The sequence below is a fragment of the Lepidochelys olivacea genome (assembly GCF_965140295.1).
Source record: "Lepidochelys olivacea isolate rLepOli2 genome assembly, chromosome: 4".
NCBI classification, from domain to species: Eukaryota; Metazoa; Chordata; order Testudines; family Cheloniidae; genus Lepidochelys; species Lepidochelys olivacea.
In genome coordinates, this window is record NC_140414.1 from 78,864,762 (window position 1) to 78,884,095 (window position 19,334).

Here is a 19,334-nt window from a genome sequence, read left to right on the forward strand (position 1 = left end):
TAGTTTATTTTATAATTAAGGTGTGGGTAGGTATGATGGTTCTCAGGGCACACAGGACTGTGTCATCTTGTTACCCCCTGCATCCAGCACAAGGTTGTTTTTTTCTTGTTGTAGCTGGGTGTCAGCTCCCTAATACCATCAGTCTTTCAAGCACTCTCCTCTGGGCTATGCCAGCTCTAACTTTGCCTTGCAGGTTAACACTAGGTGCACCCCAGTCTCTGAGCCCCCTTGAATTGTTTTCCTTGATATCCACCTCTGACATTGGCTGTTCACAGAAATTCCAAATCCTCTGCACCCAAAGGTGCAGGGTAGCTCTGTTAATCAGTTTGACCCTAAACCACTGCTTCTGTGAACCACATAGGACTTATGATAAATCAAAGTAGGTCTGTTTAAGAAATAATCAAAAAAGATTTAACTAGAAACGAGAGAGTGATGGAAATGGTTATAATATACAACAATCCTAAAACCAAACCTGGGTCTATGCTTATCAACAGTTACCTCTTCTATCCAATAAAGTAGACCCCCACCCCAAAGTTCAGTCTGTTGCAGAGCTGGCTGGTTTCTTATGAACCAGGATCCAAACTCTACAAGGGGTTTTCCTCAATGAATGGATACAGAGTGCTTCTCCCTCCACTGTGATATACTGAAAACAGCCTTTTGTTTCTATTCTCTGACAGGGCAACCCCCTATCTGTTACTGGAAGATTTGCATTCAACTATATTAAGTCAATGATATTACCCAACTACACTGCCCTTAACCTTAACCTTTCATTTATCTAAACCAGTAACCAAGACTGTGACCTTGGAATTTCCAGTATATTACCAGCATGCTTACCTCTGACCCACAGAGGGCTCCCCAGAGCAAGCTAGTCTTGCTGATCCTTGAAAGGACACAGATACAGCTCTCCGATCAAGAATAGGCACACAAGTAGTAATTCTTCGAAATCAGAAATACTATTTATTTAGAAGTGAGTGGTTATAATAAAAGAATAGAGATAGATATAGGGATAAGCAGCGCGGCAACAAAAAGGTAGCCTCTGTAACCATATACTTAACACGCTATAACATACAACAATCAACAGAGTTCTATTGCTTATATTGTTATATGCAACAAAGGGTTTATTGCATATAACAATCAGCAGGGTTCTATTGCTGCTGCTGCTGCTGCTGCTGCTTCTTGCAGATGGTTTCTTCCTTGAAGGTGTTTGCAGCAGCTTCTCTTGTCTAAGGTCCCTACCCAAATACAGAGTTTAGCCTATTGACTGTCCCCTTTATATACTGTTTGGTCATGCAAGCTCAGCCAATCAGTCTCCAGAGCTTAGCATATGCTAATTCCCCCCCGCCCCCCCCCATCACGTGTACCTACATATGACAGGAAGTCCCATGTATCTCTGTGGGCTACAATGTATCTCTATGGGATTTTGCTGAGTCATTCCCTACAGGAAGTGATGCAATACCATGCTTCTATTACATCATCCGGAAATGATGCAATACTGTCTCCTGATTGCATGATCCCTATACACTCCTATAGGCCTATGTATTCCTATGGGTTTTTTTCAGATGACCCGTGGGTGACCTCAACTACTTCCTGTTTGGCCTACTGGAAAATGGAATTTACCATTGCGTCACAGGAAATGAAATTTCATTTCCTAGGTAATGGACCTCTATGTTTCTTAGAATGGAATCTTCTACCACATCATCCCTATAGCTGCCATTACTTGATTTTCTATATTTAAACTATTATTATCATCCATCTAATTAAAGCTGTAATTTTAAAACTAATTACTGTTTTAAGCATTCCAAAGGGTCCTGATTCTATCACCAATCTATAATTGTCCAACTAAAAGAATTATAATTTTTCCAATTTTAAACCTCCCCCAGAGGTTTTTAAGGTAGTTCAAACAACTGAGGGAAATTCTCTCACTACACATCCTGTTGTAATGTTTCTTTTTTACCTTCAAGTAGTTTGATTGTTTGCAGTTGCCTCTGGTGTTTTTTCTAGTGAAAAACTCTATTGATTGAGCATGGCTAAACAATTGAGCTTTGCATTGCATTGCTGGCTAAATAGGGCAGGGTGACAACTCCTCCCCCCCACCCACCCAAATGGGCCATCACCCCCCTGCCTAAATGGATATTATCCCCTGGTGACCAATTTCTAATCCAAATCGATAAAGCTTACTTTCAATATAAATACATTATTCCTTAAATTTTACTTGTATGTACAACTCACAAAGATTATGTATCTTGGCAAGTTATGAGCTTTCTGCAGATACCTTACATGTTACTCTTTATGGATAAATATCCTGTAAGACCTGTTTGGTGCAGAGAATTTGTCTGGTCTGAGGTGAGAGTGGTTTGCAAAGAACAGGGGACTCTTTGCCAAGGAGCGTCTGGGTCACAGTAGGGTTATGAATGGGAAAGAGAAAAGAAAATTGTAGCATAGCTGCCAAGTTTTGTGACATTGTGTGACATTGCCTGTCTTTAAGAAATGGTCAGTTATTACTCTTTACGGTGCCTCAGAGAAGTGGGGTGGGGGTGGGAGAAGCTCAGCCTGCAGCAGCTTAGGGGGCTGAGGAAAGCAGGGGTTCTGGAGAACCTGGAAAAGCCAGTAGGGAGCAGAGTATTGGAGTGAGTCAGGGCAGATTGGTGACAGTGAATGACCTAGTTCTATAACTATTTTGTGACTACTCAATGTTCTGTATATGTTCTGCATTTTTCATATGAACCACAAACCCTCACCCTTATTCTGGGAACACAGATCTATTCAAATCTCACCTTTCACATACTGGCCACCAACACAGACATGAACTCTCCCCAGCTCTCTCATTGGTCCCTTCTGGCCTTGGGATCTAAACACTTCAGCTACTCACACACTTACAATGAGAAATACTAAAAGAAACACCTCTTATATTCCATCTCTAGAAAGGATACCATTGATCTACCATTCCACTACATGCCAGGCACTCCCCACTACCTTAGCATAAAGAGTTCATGTACATTGGAGGGTGTAATCACAATAGCCTATTGTAATTGAATCTAAGATACTACAAGTAAATCTAATTACCTGAAACTTTAGGGTGGGGATTCATTTATGTAAAACTCAAGATATCTTAATTTTGTACAGGTCCAGTGAAACATTTGGGTATTCAGCGCTCATCTCTGGTAGCAATGTTGGGTGCCCCAGACATTAAGTGCCACCACCATTTTAAGCAGATGTCAGTTAGACCTGCTCTGAGGTTAGATGACATAGTGTTTAAAATGGTGGCTGCAGGGGTCACTTGTTAAGAACTGTGTGATTCAGAAACCATATTCAGCAGACAAGAACAACTTTCAGTCTTAAAAATTTATGAACAGTTGTATATTCTTATATGCTGATTTTTAACTATTTACATAAATAGCAATATCTTTTTCTTTTACATAAAACTCTTGTAAATCTCTCTTCCTATAAAACTAAGCAATTTCAATTAACAATATCATATTTGAAATTGCTAGGCAACATCACTGATCTTTCATATAGTGTGGTTTTTGTTTTGAATCCCTTACTCTGCTGATGTTTGTCCTCAGGACATTTTTGTGCTTGTATGTATTCTAGCATCATCTAAGTCCAGAGGGTCTGTAATAAGTCAACTCATTTTACAGTCATTGCCAATTTCTACTGTAGTCCCTATATCGGCATCCACTGGGGGGACTCTTTTGAGTTTTCTTTCGAAAACAACAGATCCTTGGTGGCTGTTAGGAAATGAGAGTAGACAGATGGTAGAGTTGGCCTTAAACTTCTACTGTGTATGATTTTGGTGCTACTTTTTGCATACTTGTCCCTGTTCTCCATCTTTTGTTTCTGTCATTATACACTGGTTGTAATCTCACTGGCTATTCTGTCTGGAGTTCTTTGATGCCTCTTTCGAAGTGTTAGGCTTGTTGTCATTGTTGTTCAATTTGTTCTGTCACCTTTTTCACTAGTGCTGATTCAAAAGTGTATTTGCTGTAGGTAATGGAGTGCGTGTTTGGTGGTACAGGACAGGTGATACTGGACTGCTGTCCAGGCCTTCTGTTGGAGTATTTCTCCAGTCCAGTAATATCGTCCACGTGGTCTTTATTATCCCAGTGTGCCATTTGGCGATCTTAACAGTTGTTTCTGCTTTGCCATTAAACTGGCTGCGATGTGGAGTTTTGTAAAGGGACTACTCAGTGCACAAGAAACACACATACTTAAAGTACTACAGGCAGGCAAATGCTCTTTTATTCAACTACAATACACTCCTGATTATCCGAATAACATGAGGGACAGGATTTTATTTGGATAATTAGGAGGAGTTTGGATAATCGAGAAGGCAGGAGCCATTCAGCACCAGGACGGTTTCCTCTGCTGCTGGGGGCTCCTCCTCCTCACAGTCCTGGCCAGGGGATCTCTGTTCTGCCCTGCTCACTCATTCCCATGACAGTGGGGGTGAAAAGGGCTCCCTATGCTACAGCAGGGCCAGCAACCCCCCTGATCCCTGCCTGCACAACGGGGAAGTGCATGCTGCACTTGGGACAGGACAGAACCTTGTAGTCCATTTCCTTATCTGGGAAGCCACTACTGATGTCTGGTTGAGATGTTCCATGAATAACACAAACTTTCCTGGAAGCTCTGTAGAACCAGATTGTTTTAGTAATGGCATTCAACTGAGGCTGTTTGTGCTGGCAAGCTAATGCTCTGCCTTATAAATTATCCCATACAGGAGAAGCTCAATGATACGAACACCAGAGTTTACAGACTGACCAGTCAACCGGACACCATGTGAAACCAGAAATAGCCAATCAGGCAGCAGCGGAGACAAAAAAAACCCAACAACCACCAATACTGTACTGTGCCTGTACTGAATCTTAAAGGTAAACACATCTGGGCTGCCTGTCCCCACCCCACCCCCACCCTCATGTGCAGGGCAGCCATTTACAGCTGCAGTAAGAGGTGAAGATGCTGGGGCTGTCAACCCAAGGCAGCTGGAGCCAGCAGAGCAGGAGCAGCACCGAGATCTGCACCGTTTTCACCTCTTCCCTCCCACCCCCTCCGCTGGGAGGAGGGCTTGCTGTTTTCACCCTCCTCCCGCAGCCGGGAGGGGGACGTGCTATTCTCTCACGCGCACACACACACGCACCCCACCTCCCCCTGTGGGGAGGAGGACAAGCTTGCAATCCAACTCAGGAAAAGAAGCTGCCTGCGGGAGCTGAGGTGGGAGCTCAGCTGCTGCTGAAGCCTGGCCTGGAGTCTCAGCTGCTGGATCTGGAGCCCGAACTGTGCTTTGTTCAGCGTTATGAACATTTCAGAGTTACAGACAACCTCCATTCCCCGGGTGTCAGTAACTCTGAGGTTTTACTGTGCTCATAAGTAGCTTTAGACAAAGTCCAGTGCTGTACCAGGGCAGCTGCCATGGCTTGTACACCCTTATTTTAATTCAAGACTCTCACAAGTTGTTTGTGATCCATCAGAATGGTAAAAGGCTTCCCATATAGGTATTGATTCAAAAAATAATAGTAGACTTTCTTCCTCTAACTGAGAATAACTCCATTCAGCTTTAGTCAGTGACCTGGAGACATATCCAATTAGTTATACTCCAACATCCCTCAAGTTATGTAACAAAACTGTCCCTACCCTGTAAGATGAAGCATCACATGACAGAATTAATCCTTTGCCCAGGTCACAATGAACAAGGAGATCCAAGGATGTGAGTAGCTTTTTAGACTTCTGGAAAGCTCCCTCTTGTCTCTTTCCCCAATATCAGGGGGTTTCCTGCCTCAGGAGTTGATGCCAGAGCTATAAAAGGGCTGAAACATTTGGGAGATATGCTATAAAAATTTAATGTACCTAAGTATGCTCATAGCTCAGTTGTTTTCTCAGGGGCTAGGGCCTGTTGTGACTTTTCTGCCACAGGGTGAATTCCCTCCTTGTTTATCCTGTAGCCCATATACACCACTTCTGGTCTCATGAGTAAAAAACAAAAAAAAAACCCCAAACAGTTACTTTGTTTTAAGCAAAGTCTCGCTGCCTTCAATCTTTGAAGTATGTTCTTCAGTACTGACAGGTGTTCAGCATCACTTTTGCCTGTGATGAAGACATTGTCAGTCCACATCACCACACATGAGATACCTTCCAACAAACTTTCCATGGCCCTCTGGAAAATTTCAGATGCTGCTGATATTCCATGTGATAATTGATTGCACTGGTGTAGTCCCTTGTGAGTGTTTATAGTGATAAATTTCTTACAGTCCTCTACTCTCATCTGCTGGTACACCTGCAACATGTCTAGCTTACTAAATTTTTAACCCCAAAACGGAGCAAGTCCTCGGTCCATAGAGTGGGGTGACTTTATAACCCCTGCAATGCAATGGTCTTGTCTGGTTTAACCATGAGCACCATAGGTGTGGTCCATTCGGAAAACAGCACTGTTTTGGTGCTCTGCTTTTCCCACCTGTCTAACTCAGTGTCAGTCTTTTTTCTGAGGGCACAAGGAACTGGTGTTGCTTTAAAATATTTTGGTTGACCTTACCACCCATTGCCTTCAAGGCAAGGCAAAGGACTCAATTAGTCATGCTCTGCACTGGGGGGCAGAGTAACTAATTGCCTCCTGGATAGATGAGGCAGAACTAAGCTGTATAAGTAGACTGAGTTTGGGGGAAGATCTGGCAGAGGCGGGAGAGAGAAGCCCTGGTTTAGTACCTAATAGGCAGGCTACAACAAGGGAACCATAGTGAAGCCTGAGAGAGGTGGATGGACTATTAGTTTGAAGACTTGTTTGAATCTTTATTTAGACTCGTTCACACTAATCTGGAGGGGGTTTAGACTTTTATGTGAATTAATCAGAGGCTCAAGCCATGGAACAACTAGAGGGGGAGTTGGGAGAAGCAGCAGATTGAGATAGGATATTGCAGGCCCGGGAAATAGCCACCAGGGGAGTGCAAGAGGCAAAGTCACCTGCAACATGGCATCCAAATGTGAGGAGGCACCCTAGAGGTGAGGAGGCATGCTTATACCAATAGTCACAAATATCAAGTGGCTCCTGTCACAGTCCAGATTGATTCCCCCCTAGTGGATGGTCACCAGACTGTGTTAATTTGACTCAATCTTTGGATTCCATATGCTTTCAAGTCACCTGGGTCTGGGCAAATCACTGTTTCTAACTCTGGGCCTCTAAGGCACCATCCCTGGGGTGAACTCCCCGTCTGGCCCCCTTCTTTGGCTGTGGGACTCTGTAGTCTGGCTGCCCTGGCCTTAAACCAATGCTGAACCTCCCAAGTCTCCCCAGTAACTTAAGCTTGCTCCTCCAGAGATGCACCCTTGTGCTTGCTCTGAATTAAAATGTGATTATTTGGGGAAACATGACGGTTAAAGCAAGGAATGCAGGCTTTGGAAATGAAAAGCTTAGACACACACATACTTTATGCTTAGGCAGAACAGGAGAATTACAGATCTAGGCAAGATAATAAATGCCCAAATGCAATTCTCCCTCAGAGTCCTCGCCACTCCAAAGAGTCCTTGGATTCATCAGTGTCCTTCTGAAGGCAGACAGAAGTCCCTGTGCCCACTCCTCCAGTTGTCTTCTGTTTCTGGTGATTAACTGGCTTCTTTGCTTAGTGAGCATGTCACTTTTAAAATCAGTCTGTAACACCTTTTCTGATTGTCACTGAGGATTTTCCGTAGTCCAATCCCCCTGTCGGTCAGTGGCTCTTCTGTTAGCATCCTCTTTTTCCACCAGGGTTGAACTATTCACTATTGATGCCCCATTGATGAACCTGTTTTAATTTTCTAGACATCTCCTGTTTCTGCTGCAAAATGGAAGCTGTAATCCACATTGAAGATTACAATCATACATGCTATTTCACAAAATGGAATTCATAAATTGACACACGTATTCCGCAACTGTCAGCTCCTCTTCCTTCTTTTCTGGCTGTCTTGACATAATGACTGTTCTGAGTGATTGAAACATGTTGTCTGTTAGAATGTGTGTCTATTTGCAGAAGTGCATCTGTCTGTTACATGAACAAGTTCTCTCTGGTTGATATGTTCAAGTTCCTGATAAAACTCCTCCTCTTGGCATATACTGAAAATTTCATAATCTTGGATTTCAGTAGTCTGCAATGAACATCACTGACTCTTGTTTGTATTATACATCCAAGCAATATTTTTAACTGGTTACTGAAAGCTCATGCTGTCACATCGGTGTAATTCTTAAAGTCACGTGTGTGTAAAGAAGCTGAAAATGGCTGAGAAGTTAACATTGGATGGTAACACACTATGAATCCCAGTGATGATTGAACCAGGTGATATTCTGAACAAAAAGTGCTGTCAGCCATGCTTGTAGTTTGTTGCCATCACAGCACACTGAGTCAGAAATTCTAGAGTGATGTTTTGAGTAATTGTGTGTGCTGTGGTGTTGTGTGGGTGGTTGTGTTAATTTATTTGTGGGTTGTTTTTAGCTGGGAGAGTTGTGTGGATTTGTACAGGTGGCAAATGAGGGTGGTGTACTATGGTTAGTGGCTGTGTGGTTGGGGTTGTGTATGGCGGTTGTGTTGGTTTTTGTGCTGGGAGATTTGTGCATGGGTGACAGTTAGGCGCACATGTATGACAGGTGGACCAAGTAATCCACCATCTATACAGTAGCTCCCTTATTCAACCAATGCAATTGCTGCATGCAAATTTGTTGTAGAGTGAGGGTGGTAATTGGTTGAGTTACTGCTGATAACATAATGGCTTAAGATTCTTGGCATGACATAGATACACACCTTACTGTAGCTGCATACCACATAGATGTAATTCATAGTCACCTCTTTTGCCCTGTTTCCTCCCTCCCCTCTAACTGCACTGTCTTCCTTTACCTTTTACCCCGTCTCCTCTCCTCCCCCTAATTGTGCATCCTGCCCTACCCTAACACCCCTACCTCTCCTACCGATTATCCCCCTGCCTTCTGGCCCTACTTCTTTGCCCACTCATAGCTCCACCTTACGCACTCACCACAGAACCCCATTTACCCACCACTACCACGTACATGCCCATCTGCCTTTTGCCTCTATACCCATCTCCCACCCATGCCTCCCTGCCCAAACCTCTGCCTCCCACCAGCCTCCTGCACCCACCCAACACCCCCTTGCTCCCCTCCTCCACTTCTGTTTCCCCGGCATCTAATACCCTCTGCATCCCCTAGCTTTGCCCCAGCTCCCCTGATCTCTGACCTCCTGGCTTACCCTGTCTCTGACCATCCTCTGCCCCTGGCTTCCCCAATTTCCTTTTCTGTCTCTCTCCCCAGCCCGTCATTGGAGCAGGAGAGGTCAGGACAGGATGGGATGCAGTAGGATTGTAATAATTTCTGCCAAGAAGCTTCTCACTGCTGCTGGGAGGAACCAGACCCTGAAAATATTTGAACAGTTTTGGACAAGCCTATGGGGGTGTCAGAACCTGGGATCCACCAGTGAAGCATGAACTCCCATGGAGTTGGCCCAATTGCTCCAGGCAGCCTTCCCCTCTTTCTGCCAACCATCCCCTCGCTGCACCTATCTCCTCATTCCATAAGGCCACCTATCTCCTCATTCCCTGCAGCTCCTGGCTGTGCAACTGGATGCACGGGTGGCATTGGCAGTGCCCCACTGGACCCTCAAGCCTCCCAGGGAGCTCAGCCACACACTGGACAGTTTCTACATTTATACCTGCTCAGATTTGGGTGGGCCTGGTTGCTAAATGAGTGGGCCAGGGCCACCCATGGCTATGCCTCTGTTCTGAACAAAAAGAGCTCTTAACCATGCTTGTAGCTGCTTCCAGCACTTCACACTGACTCAATCGACATTTTAGGCTTCAGAGTGACACAGAGTGACAATCCTGGAATTTTATTATTCAGATTATCATTGACATTCTTTGCAGATGTTTTGGAGCTGGTAGCAAAGGCTTTCTGAAGATGGATTCCAAAAGTTTGTGGTCTGTGTAAGCTGTACAGATATAATTACTTCCCAGGAGCTTGTGGTCAAACTCGGGGCGTGCTAAAACAATGGCTAATCATTCCCTCTCTATTTGAGCGTATTTTAGCTTTGTTGGCAGTAGCGTCCTAGAGGTTAATTCTACAGGCTGACTATTTTGTTATAACACTGCTCCTAATTCACATTCACTAGCGTCACACTGAATAGTTACCGGTGCCTTAACATCATAGTATTTTAGGACTGGATGGTTAGTCATTAATGTCTGGATCTGTTGGAAAGCATTTTGCTGTTGGGTTTCCTGACACCATCTAGCCTCTTTACTGGTCAATCTCTTAAGGGGTTCACCGATGCCTAAGAGGTATAGCAGGTATTTGGAGAGAAAATTAACAAATCCCCCAAAGTGGTAAGCCTGCTAAACAACCAGTGGGGCCACTGGACGATCGAGATGCTAAAGGAGCAGTCAAAGATGATAAGGCCACTGTGGAGAAACTAAATTAATTCTTTGCATCAATCTTCACTGTTGAGGATGTGAGGTAGATTCCCAAACCTGAGCCATTCTTTTTGGGTGACAGATCTGAGGAACTGTCCCAAATTGAGGTGTCATTAGAGGAGGTTTTGGAACAAATTGATAAACTAAACAGTAATATGTGTCTAGGACCTGATGGTATTCATCCAAGAGTTCTGAAGGAACTCAAATGTGAAATGGCAGAACTACTAACTATGGTATGTAACCTATCATTTAAACCAGCTTCTGTACCAAATGACTGGAGGATAGCTAATGTGACACCAATTTTTAAAAAGGGCTCCAGAGATGACCCTGCCAACTACAGGCCAGTAAGCCTCACTTCAGTACCGGGAAAATTGGTTGAAACTATCATAAAGAACAAAATTGTCAGACACATAGATGAACATAATTTGTTGGGAAGTAGTCAATATGGTTTTTGTAAAGGGAAATCATGCCTCGCCAACCTACTAGAATTCTTTGAGGGGGTCAACAAGCAAGCAGAGAAAGGAGATCCAGTGTATATAGTGTATTTAGATTTTCAGAAAGCCTTTGACAAGGTCCCTCAACAAAGGCTCTTAAACAAAATAAGCAGTCATGGGATAAGAGGGAAGGTTCTCTCATGGATTGGTAACTGGTTAAAAGATAGGAAACAAAAGGGTAGGAATAAATGGTCAGTTTTCAGAATGGAGAGAGGTAAATAGTGGTCCTCCAGGGATCTGTACTGGGCCCAGTCCTATTTAACATATTCATAAATGATCTGGAAAAAGGGGTAAACAGTGAGGTGGCAAAATTTGCAGATGATACAAAACTAGTCAAGATAGTTAAGTCCCAGGCAGACTGCAAAGAGCTTCAAAAGGATCTCACAAAACTGGGTGACTGGGCAACAAAATGGCTGATGAAATTTAATGTTGATAAATGCAAAGTAATGCACATTGGAAAACATAATCCTAACTATACATATACAAAGATGGGGTCTAAATTAGCTGTTACCACTCAAGAAAGAGATCTTGGAGTCATTGTGGATAGTTCTCTGAAATCATCCACTCAATGTGCAGCAGCAGTCAAAAAAGTGAACAAAATGTTGGGAATCATCAAGAAAGGGATAGATAATAAGGCAGAAAGTATCATATTGCCTCTATATATACCCATGGTACGCCCACGCCTTGAATACTGTGCGCAGATGTGGTTGCCCCATCTCAAAAAAGATATATTGGAATTGGAAAAGGTTCAGAAAAGGGTAACAAAAATTACTAGAGGTATAGAACGGCTTCCGTATGAGGAGAGATTAATAAGATTGGGACTTTTCAGCTTGGAAAAGAGGCAACTAAGGGGGGATATGATAGAGGTGTTAACAGATTTGCCCGTTACTTTGGGGTATGCTCATTTATTAGGGTTACTCTTCTGGGAGGGGAGGAGGGTTTCTGTAATTCTATCAATGTACTGCTTGTGTCACGTGTGTTTTCATATGGAGCTCTACTTCTCCCTTATGCAAATCCCCTCCCAATGGAGCTATCCTGCAGGACCTAGGTTCCCTAGGGCTGGGTTCCTCTAACCTCAGAACTGGTTGAACGAACACACACACACACATACACACCCCACCCCCCCGAGCGGACCGGGTCAAGCAGCACTTTCAAGCTGCCACCCTTATATGTCACAAGTTCAGCATGTCCCTATTCCCACTTTTACATCACAATTGTACTGGTAATAACCCACTTGAGGAGCAAACCCCACAGTATATTTGGGCGCTACAGGGATCTTTAGCTTAGGTAAAAGAAGCAGTGCTGCAGAGTAAATGAGGAAGCTAAAAACACAAAAGAGTAAAGTACATAGAGAGAGAAGCAACCAGCTTAACCATAAAAGCTTTTTTAACTGAATAATAGTAATAACTACACAAGGAGGGCTAAACAAACATAACAGTTACATTATTAAAGGTTAATACTGTACCTGAGATAGAAAAGAAAACAAAACAGAGAGAGAGGGAGGGAATCTCACCCACTCCATGAGGCTTGAGCTGGTCAGGGTTCCCAGGTGATGGTGGTAGCTCAGGGTCCTGAGTGCTGGAGACAGGCAGAGCCCCCAGCAAGATGAGTCAGGAGATGGAGTCCCAGTAGAACTGATGCAGAGTTTGGGTCCATGCATCAGAACACTTACTTGGGCATAGATAGGGGTTTTTGTAGAGAAACAGCAATGATTCAAGGGAGAACACTAGATTTGTTTATGGGTAAACTGATTATGGGTAGTTATAAAATTACATTTGTAATAACATTTGCAGTAGGGAGCCCAGGATTGCTACCACTGGTGAAACTGAACTAGCTTTAGCAATGGTGGAAAACTTTTGAAAATTTTCCTTGCTGTGAATGGAGACTCTGGACCTTTCCTGGTTGTGCTGATGCACTGGGAACACTGCAATCTTTGCAGGATGTGGGATTTTTGGAGGCCTGCTGTACACTCTTGTGTGTCACAGCTAGCAAAGCCACATAGTACAAAATTCAAAAGAGGCACAAGCCAGTACTAATGCCATCTGTGGACATATTGGAAAGGTGATGTTAATTGTTCTCTGTGCCCCTGGCTTTGGATGAAACATGCTAAAAAGTAATCAAGTAACTGAATGTGCATAGCTGAACTTCAAATTGCATTGAACTGCTGACAGTTTGGTAACTTGCCAAATTGAATTATACACTTCATAATTAAATTATCCAGCATTAAATGGTTTCTATTCAAGACCAGTCTATGCACTCCAGGTAACTTAATTGAAACATTTTTTTTAATAATCAAATAAATACATTCAGGCAGCTTTAATTTAAATATAAAACTTCTGCTTTTGGTAATAGCACTCAAAAATCAGCTCAAACTTATTTTGTTTTTGTATATGAACTGTGTAGCAAATAATTCAGCTACAGGAAGTAATTAACATGTAGCCAATCAGATATTTACATATAAAAGATTACTTTGGTTTAGATATTTGTAATACCCTTAATTTAACTAAAATCTGCCCCTAAAACCATATAATGGTGGCGCAAAAGTACTGGGAATTTAAGTACATAGTCTACCATTGGTTATACCTATCCAGTACATGAATGTTTCCTTCGTCCCTTAATCATTACATATCCCTTTTAGAAAAATAAAAGTTTACTTCTACATTGAAAAAGAAAAACCAAGGAATACAGTAAAAAATTTTTTAGACTAACAAAATTTAAGTGATTTATTTAACCCTAGTAGAACAAATGTGCATGGTTATAACATTTTCCATGTAAACTTGGACATATCAGAGTTCACATGACATGCAAGAACTTGATCTTATAGACTCTTACTTACATTAATAATCTTTACATGAGTAGTCCTCTTTTTTTCAATGGGACTACTTGAGTGAGTTACATTTTATAGGATTATGCCTAAGGCTACAAGTCAGTCATGGAGGTCACAGATTCCATGATTTTATGTGACCTCTGTGACTTCAGCTCCAGGCGGCACGGCTTGGGCTGTCAGCCCTGGGGCAGTGGGGCTCTGGCTTCTGTGATTTATTGTTTATTGTTTATTGCCTGTGTCCTGTTTGTGACTTTTACTAAAAATACCCATGCCAAAATCTTAGCCTGAATCATGCCCTTTTACCTTGTGGGCCAAGGGCCTGATCCTGTAATCCTTAGTCACCGAAGTAATGTTTGTGCATTTGAGTTCAGTACCATGGGATACTGGTAGGAGTAAGGAGAGTGGAATTTGGCTCTAAACAAGAGAAGATCTCTTATAGCAGGCAAGATGGAGATTTGATTAATGAATAGTTCTGCATAAACCGTCTTTTTCAAGAAATTTCACTACCAATTTTTGTCTCACTCCAAAACTGGAGGAAAAAAAACCTACTACATATATATATATATATATATATATATATCATTAGCCGAGTACTCAAGTTCTGTCGTATAGGTAGGACAAAGGAATTCACGACTACAGTTGTATCCTTTGTTACGACAGAAAGTTCTAGGAAAGGGTCAGGTTGATTAGGGTTCTCCAAAAGATGGTTGCGTACAGGGAATCTTACCAAACTGAAGGCATCGATGGGCAGTGTGAACCATGGTATACTGTACCACCAAAGCTGTGCAAACTATAATGGCAGATAGAACTGAAGCACTGTCAAACTTGCTCCACTGAATTCTAGTCCCGCTACTGTATCAAAAAGCATTGTTGTTTAAATAGCCAGACTTCACTGGATGATGCTTTCAGTTGCAGGATGCTGTGATTAGTATCAAAGAACAATCTTTGTTTTCCTGAGTAAACATTTTTAAAATAAAATGTATTTCCCCATGTGTACTGTTTTACATTATTCTTCTCAGTGGTTCTTTCCATTTGCTAAGGCCTGATCTACATGCAGCTTTTGTAATTGCTATAACTATTTCAGTTTGGGATGTGATTATTTTAATATTGATATAGGTATACCAGTGCAGATGCAGTTATACAAATATGAAGATACTTATAGCTGTATAGCTATGGGAGTAAGCTAACTGTGCCCACACTAGGGGGACCATATCATTTTAAGTATACCAGTATAGTTTATGTGATACTTCTGAGTGTAGGTGAGCCCTTAGATACTGGTGCTGATTCCCCACTGCCTTGTCAATTGTGTAGTCCTTTACACTAGTGCAAAGTAGATGTAAAACACTACCAAATTAGAATGGCAGTGCTTTGTACCAGCTCTGCTGTTAGCATTGGTTTCATTGTATTAAATGCACACCGAGCTTGCTAGAAACTTGGAAAGGAAATTTGTTTGAACTCTGTTTTTCAGATATAAAATTTTTAACCCCTTTTGTGCTGCCATTTTAAAAAGACTCTTCAGTGAAAGCAGTGAAATATCAAGTTCTTCATGCATTTGAAAGCTGAGAAATGTATAAACCAGGAAAATGGATACATTTTTTCTCCCAACATCAATCCGTTTCTATATTATTTGGATATATGAGCTCCCTCTGGTGGCCACTTTTCATTAATAGTTTTCACTTTTCTGCAATAAAGAATTTGTTAAGCTTAGTGGTTAAGTTATTTGCAGTAGTATAGAAGTTTGTAGGGTCAGGTGGTGTTGTGCTGCCTCAGTTTTAAAAATATTTAATATTTGTTTTTATGTTGGCATGATATGGAAAAATAAACCCTCATAACTTTTTTCCTAAAGAAGAAAAAACCGAATTGATGCTATATCTGATTTAATATAGGTAGCATGTACAAAAATAGCCAAGTTAAACAACATAGAATCAGAGGTAACTTGATTCGCTTCCAGGGACTCCAGAAATTCACATATAGGAGCTGTGTGGGTGGAAGACTAAACCTTAATTGTGTCTTGTTTAACTTGACCATGGAAATAGCTAAACAGGTTCTTGTTTAAAAAAAAACCCCAAATCCTTATTCTCAATTACAGCAGTGTACATTCAGAGTTACTTAAATGTACAATGTGGCCCCACCTCTTTATATCTGACCTTTTCTTTTTCTAAGGTGGTTATTTTTGTAGTTGCTAAATCAAGTAGAAATATTATATTGTGATGCTTTCATAAGATAAGTTTAAATATTTTCAATATGTCTGGCTACTAGGCTTATGTATAGACAACTTAAAAACTGTAAGTAGGATTAAAAAGAAAACAATCAGCTAACCCTATCCATTATAGGCAGATAGTTGCTTTCTTTGTTATTTCATTTCTGATCAATCAGCTATATACTGAAGAGTGGAGAAACTCAGTCCTAGTGTGAAGCCAGGAAGGCTTCAGACCTCTATCTATAATCCTCATCTATACAGTAGCAAGATTGGGATGTGACCCTGTTTTATCTCATATGTTATATTAGGCACACAAAATTCTGAGAACACACAAATGTAAAAGAAAGAGATGTTGTTGCCTCCTTCCCCATGAGGGACTATGTTATAAGCTTTGTGTAAGTGTGAGAGTGATAAAGTCAATATAGATCATGCCTTTTAGTTCTCTCTCTTTGTCCAAATGTCCTGGCTGTGTGTGCAAATGTCTGGGCTGTGTGTAAATCAGGGTGTATTTTTCAAAAGTGCTCAGTGTTGGCCTAGCTTTTCTCCCATTGAAATCAATGGGAGTTTTACCTTTAACTTTGATAGGAGCAGAGTTAAGCCAACCCTGAGTGCTTAGGAAAATGTCACCCTTAAACTCTGTAGTCTTGTACCAATTCATTGGAACTATGATTATTACTTAATCAAGCTGTGTACTTAAACATTGTTTTTAACAAATGGTTAGTAAAAAGGTTACCTCAGGGCATCAGCTGTGGATTGTGACCCAGGCAGATGCAGCTGTGCTTTTGTCTGTATGAAGTATCTTTGTATAAATACAGGTTTCAGAGTAGCAGCTGTGTTAGTCTGTATCCGCAAAAAGAAAAGGAGGACTTGTGGCACCTTAGAGACTAACCAATTTATTTGAGCGTAAGCTTTCGTGAGCTACAGCTCACTTCATTGATGAAGTGAACTTCATGCATCCGATGAAGTGAGCTGTAGCTCACAAAAGCTTATGCTCAAATAAATTTGTTAGTCTCTAAAGTGCCACAAGTCCTCCTTTTCTTTTTGTGTATAAATACAGATGTCTGCATTTGGCTAAAACTGCAGACTCTCATTTGACCTTTTACATTGTAATTATCAATTTCTGTCAGACTCCCCTTAACACTTTCACCAGGCAATAACTGCAACAGCTTGATTTAAACTTGTTATCTGGTGCCACCTGGTGTATGAAATAAATAGCCTGCCAGAGAAGTGGAGGTCTGGGCAGAGGGACTGTTCTAAAATCTTCAAAAGAAACTAGAGATACATCACAATATGATGCAGAAAAATACTTTAATCTACAGTGATGCTGTATTTTGCAGATGGAAAATGGCACAAAAGAGAAAAACAAACAAATCATGTTGTCTAATACATTCACAGAGACCAACACTCCTTGTAGAAAAGACTTGTATTCACTGAAATTCATTGAATAATCAGTAGAGGTCATTAATGAATTTCTTAAATACATCTTGCCTACTAGCAAAACTTAATTTAAATAATGTCATCAATGATGCAAATTCCTCTCTTAATTAAAACTTTTATAGTCGTGATTGCTATGTTTTTCTTTAAATTAATGTCACTACATGTATATTGACTCTTCATATTTTGAGTTGGACAAATGCCTGTGATTGTCTAAATATATTCATATTGTATACATAAAAATAAAGTATAATCCTGCTAGCAATGAGTTCTGGTCTCTACCAGCTGATGTGATATGAAACACTGAGCAGAAAATATTAAAATGTTAGACATATTTATGTTACAAGCACAGGTTTAATGAACATGCAGGACAAAGCTGATCAATGTAGCATGTCAATTACTCCCTCCACACCACTCTGTTATAGCAAAGACAGTCAGCTCAGAGATTCTTACCTTCTGGTGAGAGTACTGCTTATTTACCTGACCCCATAGAATACCCTTTTAAAACTAAGAATGACAAAACAAAACAAAAAAACAGAAACAACAACAACAAGACAGATATCCTTTTATATGCATGTTTTGCTCTTATATTTAATTTCTGATCAACTTGTCACATGAAGCCTGGGAGATAAGATGCCAAGAAATAAAAATGTCTACAGTTGGATAGATCAGTGCATATTTTACACCTTTCCTCTACTATTAGGGTCATGGCGTAAAATCTACTTTTTGCCAACTATGGTGAAGGGCTGGAGTACACACCAGATTGATCTGCTATAAATGTTCTACTTTACAGCATGTTAGTATTTTCTAGTAGTTAGTTGAAGGTTATAACTGCCAAGTTTTTCTGTGGCAGAAATACACCTTCCAGGGGAAAAAAAAGGGAAGGGGAAGAGCCTCACAATAATAGACACAACTCTCTCTAAGCATTATATACAATTATATTTTCTCTGATTTGGTTTGTAATGTATCTAGTTTGCCCCATCTTGCTTTGAGTTATAAAGTGTATGAGTTTAGAGTGTTGATGAAAATGTTTGGATTTAATAATAAACATTTATAATGTCCAATGATTCCTGGATGTTGTACATAGAATTACGATTAGACTAGAAATATATGTAGATCCCAGGCTTGGCTTTTGTATCTTTAAATTAATGCTAATAGGAAAAAAAACTTTTCAGAGTATATATTATTATGCATGAAATAACTTAGTATTTCTTTATATTTACTAAATACTTTTCAGCTGTGCTTATCATGAGCACAATGTTTACTGAATGTAACTTTAAGACATAACAGTATGTGTTTTAGCAGGTCATTAATATTTGACTCAAGTGCAACTTTGTTCCATTAGATACCAGAGGTGTGTACTAATAACGTAGTAAAACATGCTTTGCAGTGTCTTAATACGATTACATTATGCCTCCTTGGTTTCATTTTTTAGCCCAATAACATTTGTAATTTGCTGAAAAAAGACAAACGGCAGGTCTAAAAACACAGAGGAAAAACATTACTAACTTTATGATGCACATGTTCCCAAAGCTTGTAGTATTATTTGTCTGGACAAACCATTAAAAATAGTGGGAAACAGGGTTTTTAAAACTACCTTCTCTTCTGCCTGCCTGCCCCCATCCCAACTTCATGTTCATAACGGGTACATCAACTCTTAATCAGTACACTATTCTTTATGGCAGGGGTTTACAAATTGTGGGGCATGCCCTGTCATGGTTCCTTCCCCACTCTGAACTCTAGGGTACAGATGTGGGGACCTGCATGAAAACCCCCCTAAGCTTATTTTTACCAGCTTAGATTAAAACTTCCTCAAGGTACAAACTATTTTCCTTTTTCCCTTGGACTTTATTGCTACCACCACCAAGCGTCTAACAGATATATAACCGGAAAAGAGCCCGCTTGGAAACGTCTTTCCCCCAAAAATCCTCCCCAAACCCTACACCCC